This window comes from Crotalus tigris, unplaced genomic scaffold (genome assembly GCF_016545835.1).
Source record: "Crotalus tigris isolate CLP2741 ecotype Arizona unplaced genomic scaffold, ASM1654583v1 scf7180000020815.588926, whole genome shotgun sequence".
In the NCBI taxonomy this organism is placed as follows: Eukaryota; Metazoa; Chordata; class Lepidosauria; order Squamata; family Viperidae; genus Crotalus; species Crotalus tigris.
The window spans coordinates 528,371-533,605 of NW_024098197.1; positions in this window are offsets into that span (position 1 = coordinate 528,371).

Here is a 5,235-nt window from a genome sequence, read left to right on the forward strand (position 1 = left end):
GGACTAAAATCCACAGGAAGATCAATGCAACATTATAACGATTGGTGTTTTGTGAGGCTTCACTATTTCAGCAGAATTTGAAATCTATCAAGACACCAATAATTATAGATTCTTTGTGCGGGAGAGAAAAGATGTATTGCCTAGAGACATTATCCAGAAACATTGAAATGACACACCCGATTTGCCCCCTTATGGACTGTTGACACATACTGTCTCTCAACATTTAGATTACAATTTATTTGGGGTTTTGTTTGTTTTTTGACAAAGGGTCAACAAATAGAGATTTCATATAATTTTGGAGCTGTTTTCCATAATTTCAAACACACACACACACAAATGAGAGTTTGTTGAATAAAGCACAAAAGCAGATTAAATCAATAACCTGATAAAACAGCATGGCCATCAAACAAATGTTTAACACAAGCCAGTTTCCGACCTTTGGAATTCAATCCAAGTCTACCTCTTTTTGAACCAATTTCATCACAAAATAGCAGAGCTAAAATTTTCCCAAAAGTTTCACGATGTCCTTCTTTTCAAAAGCAAAGCATTCTTGAGGCATGACATCTTTTAATCCCCTCAGCGAAGCGAGAGCGATTGGGCCACCCCGAACAGCGACTTTGCAAATGGCACTGTCAAAAATTAATAACCACAGTCCGCATCTCCTGCCTCCATTTCCTTGCTGATTATCTTCCCTCTACCTCCACCTCCAACGTGGGTGCCAATAATGTCTTTGCTCAGAATAATATGTTATCTATTTGATGAAATGGCTGTAGCCCATAAATCATAGAGTCATCTGCTTGCAAAGGGCCATTTAAGCTATCAAGTTTAACCCACCTGCTTCATGCAAGAATTCAAATTAAAGCATCTTAGGGACCCAGGGAAGCTTATTCCTTCTCAGGGTCACTGGGCCCACTGTCAAATTGCTCTTAGGAAATTATTTCTAACATTCAGTTGGAATCTACCATCCTATCAATTAAATGCTGGTAATAAACTGAGTAGGTCTCAAGATGTCCTGTGTCTCTTTGTTCTTTTGTCTGAAGCTAACATTGTTGTCCCTCTAGAAAGGCAGATGAAATATTCCATTGAGTTATGGGGTCCTTGGTGTTCTCTGAGCTTGGTTGTTTTCTTGTGGACGTTTCATTACAAAGTAACGTCCTTAGTGCAAGGGATTGTGGGCTTTGCTCCCTGTTCAAAAGCAGTAGGTTGCCTTGCCCAATTTGGTGGGGTTATGATTTTCTCCTTGGGGGAGATACTTCATGAACAAGGAGCAAGTAGACAACCACACCCCCATCAAAATGGACAGGGCAAACTACTGCATATAAAAGGAAGCAAACCCCACACTCCCTGACACTGAGGATGTTATCTAGTCAGGTAGTTAAATGTCTGCAAGAAAACAACCAAGCTCAGAGAACACCAAGCACCCTGCAGTTCAACCCTGAGATGCAAATAGTCTTTTTGCTCAATTCTACTGAGTTTTTACAAGTAACTAAAGTAGCATTGGAAAACTCTACCAAAAGAAAGGGTCAGGTTTTATGCATCCTTCCAAAAAGAGGGGTTAAAAAAAAAATTCCAATCTGGGACAGTTTTAGAGAACAATAATACCCAACAAACAAGTGGTGCCATTCCATGTGAACAACTGCAATTCGAGAATTGCTCAACAGAGCAACCCAAACATTTCAGTCAGGGATACGGCAAGATAATGAAAGAATGCCAGGATAAAAAGGATCCAACGCTGAAGGCAGCCATGCTTTCAACCTTGAAAAACCTTTGCATACTTGGCAGAGGAGATTCCCATTAGCTAACCTAGTTCTCGTCAACATCTTTCCAGGTCAAAAAATGATTGCATTTGTCTTTATGATTCTCCGGGGGGTGCCTGTATGGATTGCTACATATGGCTGGTTAGATTAAATTGAATTAGATCAGATTAGTTCGACTGGCAGAGACAGAGAGGCAGGCAGAGAAGTGGTAAATAGAGATGATTTCTTTATTAGACTGGCTTGGCGGCAGAAATGTGTGTGAAAACTTGCAAAGTTGGATGCACTCACCCAGTTACATATTGATCTGATTTAACTAGTCATGTGCCAGATTTGGGGGAAACAGCAGCATGTCTAATGCAGCAGATGGGAAGTTAAGAACGGGCTTTAGTTGACTCATCTCTGTTTAAGGGAGAGATTTAAAAATGAAGCAGACTGTTCCCAGGACTAGATGTCTGAGATACGTCAAAGATGCTTTGTTATTGAAACTAGGAGATATTCTTTGGATGAGATGATTCTTCAGTGGCTCTAAAAAAAAAATGGCATTTTCCCAGGCACCTGTTCTTCTTAGAATGCATTGTCCAACTGGCCTTCTGGAATATGTCATGAATGCTATTTTAGACGTTTTTGAGAAAGGGGATAAAAGGTTTTGGAGAACTTTTCACAGATACCTCCAAGCTTGTTGTGAATTCTCCAAGCTTTATGGCCTGAAAAATGTACTCCAGGAAGGCCGAGACCCAAGAATAGGTCTGGATTGGTTTAACTGTTTTGATCAAAGAAGAGTGAAGGTATTTCTTGGCTGCCCAAAAATAAAGTCTTTTCCAGAAGTGCTCCCCAACTATTCAAGGAGATGTAGAAATGACTTGCCTTTGAAAAGCAAGGAAAGTTTCCAGACATGCTCAGTGGGGTTGGCACGAAGGATATCTAAATATGCAAAGAGCTGTGCTGATTCAGATTAAACATGCTAATCCCAGAGTGGCAATTTCGCTTTGCTGCCTAAGCTGCTTGTCTGCCAGGCTGCTCTTGGCTGTGCTTTAAGCCAGCTTCAGACATTCCAGTGCAGATTGCAGGGGGCTGGCAAAGAGCCAGACTGGTGCTCATTCTGGACTACAGCCACTTCATGACCTGAATGGTCGCTCTTCTGCTTTTTGGTCTTTTGCAGGGATGGTGAGCCTTACTGCTTGGCACTGCGTGGATTAATGTAGCAGGATCTGCTTTTTTAAATTAGATATTGTTCCTTCCTCACTAGTATCAAAGGCTTTCCTTTGCTTCCCCAGATGTTTACACAACATCCCTAACAGAATAATAGAATAACAGAGTTGGGAAGGATCTTGGAGGTCTTCTACTCCAATACTGCATCCAGTTCTGGTCACCACAATGTAAAAAAGATGTTGAGACTCTAGAAAGAATACAGAGAAGTGGAACAAAGATGATTAGGGGACTGGAGGCTAAAGCATATAAGGAACGGCTGCTGGAATTGGGTATGTCTAGTCTAATGAAGGACGAAGAGTGACATGATAGCAGTGTTCCAATATCTCAGGGGCTGCTCCAAAGAAGAGGGAGTCAAGCTATTCTCCAAAGCACCTGAAGGCAGGACGAGAAGCAACGGATGGAAATTAACCAAAGAAAGAAGCAACCTAGAATCAAGGAGTCATTTTCTGACAGAGGGAACAATTAACCAGTAGAACAACCTGCCTCCAGAAGCTGTGGCTGCTCCAACACTGGAAGTTTTTAAGAAGAGACTGGACAGCCATTTGTCTGAAATGGTATAGGGTTTCCTGCCTGAGTAGGGGGTTGAAGTAGATGACCTCCAAGATCCCTTCCAACTTTTTATTATTATTATTATTATCAATCATCGCACAGTCAGCCAGATGTTCAGACTGGATTTGGCATTTTGTCTACCTATCGAGTCCTTACCCAGGACCTGGGATAGGCAGATGTGGATGTTTGATGGTATTACAGGTATCGTCGCAGGATGGAAGCAGTTCCTAATAAGGCCGCCTTTTGCAATTGACTAATAGCAATTTGTCAATGCCAATGGTGTTCAAGTGGTGCTCCAGTTGTTTTGGGATTGCGCCCAAGGAGCCTATGACTATTGGTACTACCCTTGCTTGCTTTTGCCACAGTCTTTCTATTTCTATTTGTAGGTCTTTGTATTTTGTTATCTTCTCCAGTTCTTTCTCTTCTATTCTGCTGTCTCCAGGCACTGCCACGTCCACTATCCAGACTTTTTTGTCTTTCTTATCGACAATTGTTAAGTCTGGGGTGTTATGTTGCAGGTGCTTGTCTGTTTGAATTCTGAAGTCCCAGAGCAGTTTAATTTTATCATTTTCTATGACTTTCTCTATTTTATGATCCCACCAGTTTTTGCTTACAGGCAAATGATATTTTTTGCAGATCTTCCAATGCACCATTGTTGCTACTTTGTCATGCCGCTGCTTGTAGTCAGTCTGTGCAATCTTCTTGCAACAGCTTACCAAGTGGTCCACTGTTTCTTCAGCTTCTTTGCATAGGCGGCACTTACTGTCTGTTGCTGTCTTCTCAATTTTGACTTTGTATGCATTTGTCTTATATTATTATTATTATTTATTATTATTATTATTATTATTGATCATCGCACAGTCAGCCAGATGTTCAGACTGGATTTGGCATTTTGTCTACCTATCGAGTCCTTACCCAGGACCTGGGATAGGCAGATGTGGATGTTTGATGGTATTACAGATATCGTCGCAGGATGGAAGCAGTTCCTAATAAGGCCGCCTTTTGCAATTGACTAATAGCGAATTTGTCAATGCCAATTGTGTTCAAGTGGTGCTCCAGTTGTTTTGGGATTGCACCCAAGGAGCCTATGACTATTGGTACTACCCTTGCTTGCTTTTGCCACAGTCTTTCTATTTCTATTTGTAGGTCTTTGTATTTTGTTATCTTCTCCAGTTCTTTCTCTTCTATTCTGCTATCTCCAGGCACTGCCACGTCCACTATCCAGACTTTTTTGTCTTTCTTATCGACAATTGTTAAGTCTGGGGTGTTATGTTGCAGGTGCTTGTCTGTTTGAATTCTGAAGTCCCAGAGCAGTTTAATTTTATCATTTTCTATGACTTTCTCTATTTTATGATCCCACCAGTTTTTGCTTACAGGCAAATGATATTTTTTGCAGATCTTCCAATGCACCATTGTTGCTACTTTGTCATGCCGCTGCTTGTAATCAGTTTGTGCAATCTTCTTGCAACAGCTTACCAAGTGGTCCACTGTTTCTTCAGCTTCTTTGCACAGGCGGCACTTACTGTCTGTTGCTGTCTTCTCAATTTTGACTTTGTATGCATTTGTCCTTAAGGCTTGGTCTTGTGCAGCCAGAATTAGTCCCTCGGTCTCTTTCTTCAATTTTCCTGCTCTTAGCCATTGCCAGGTCTTGTTATTATCTGCTTTCCCAGCTATTTTTTTAATGTATTGGCCATGTAGTGCTTTGTCTTCCCATGCCTCT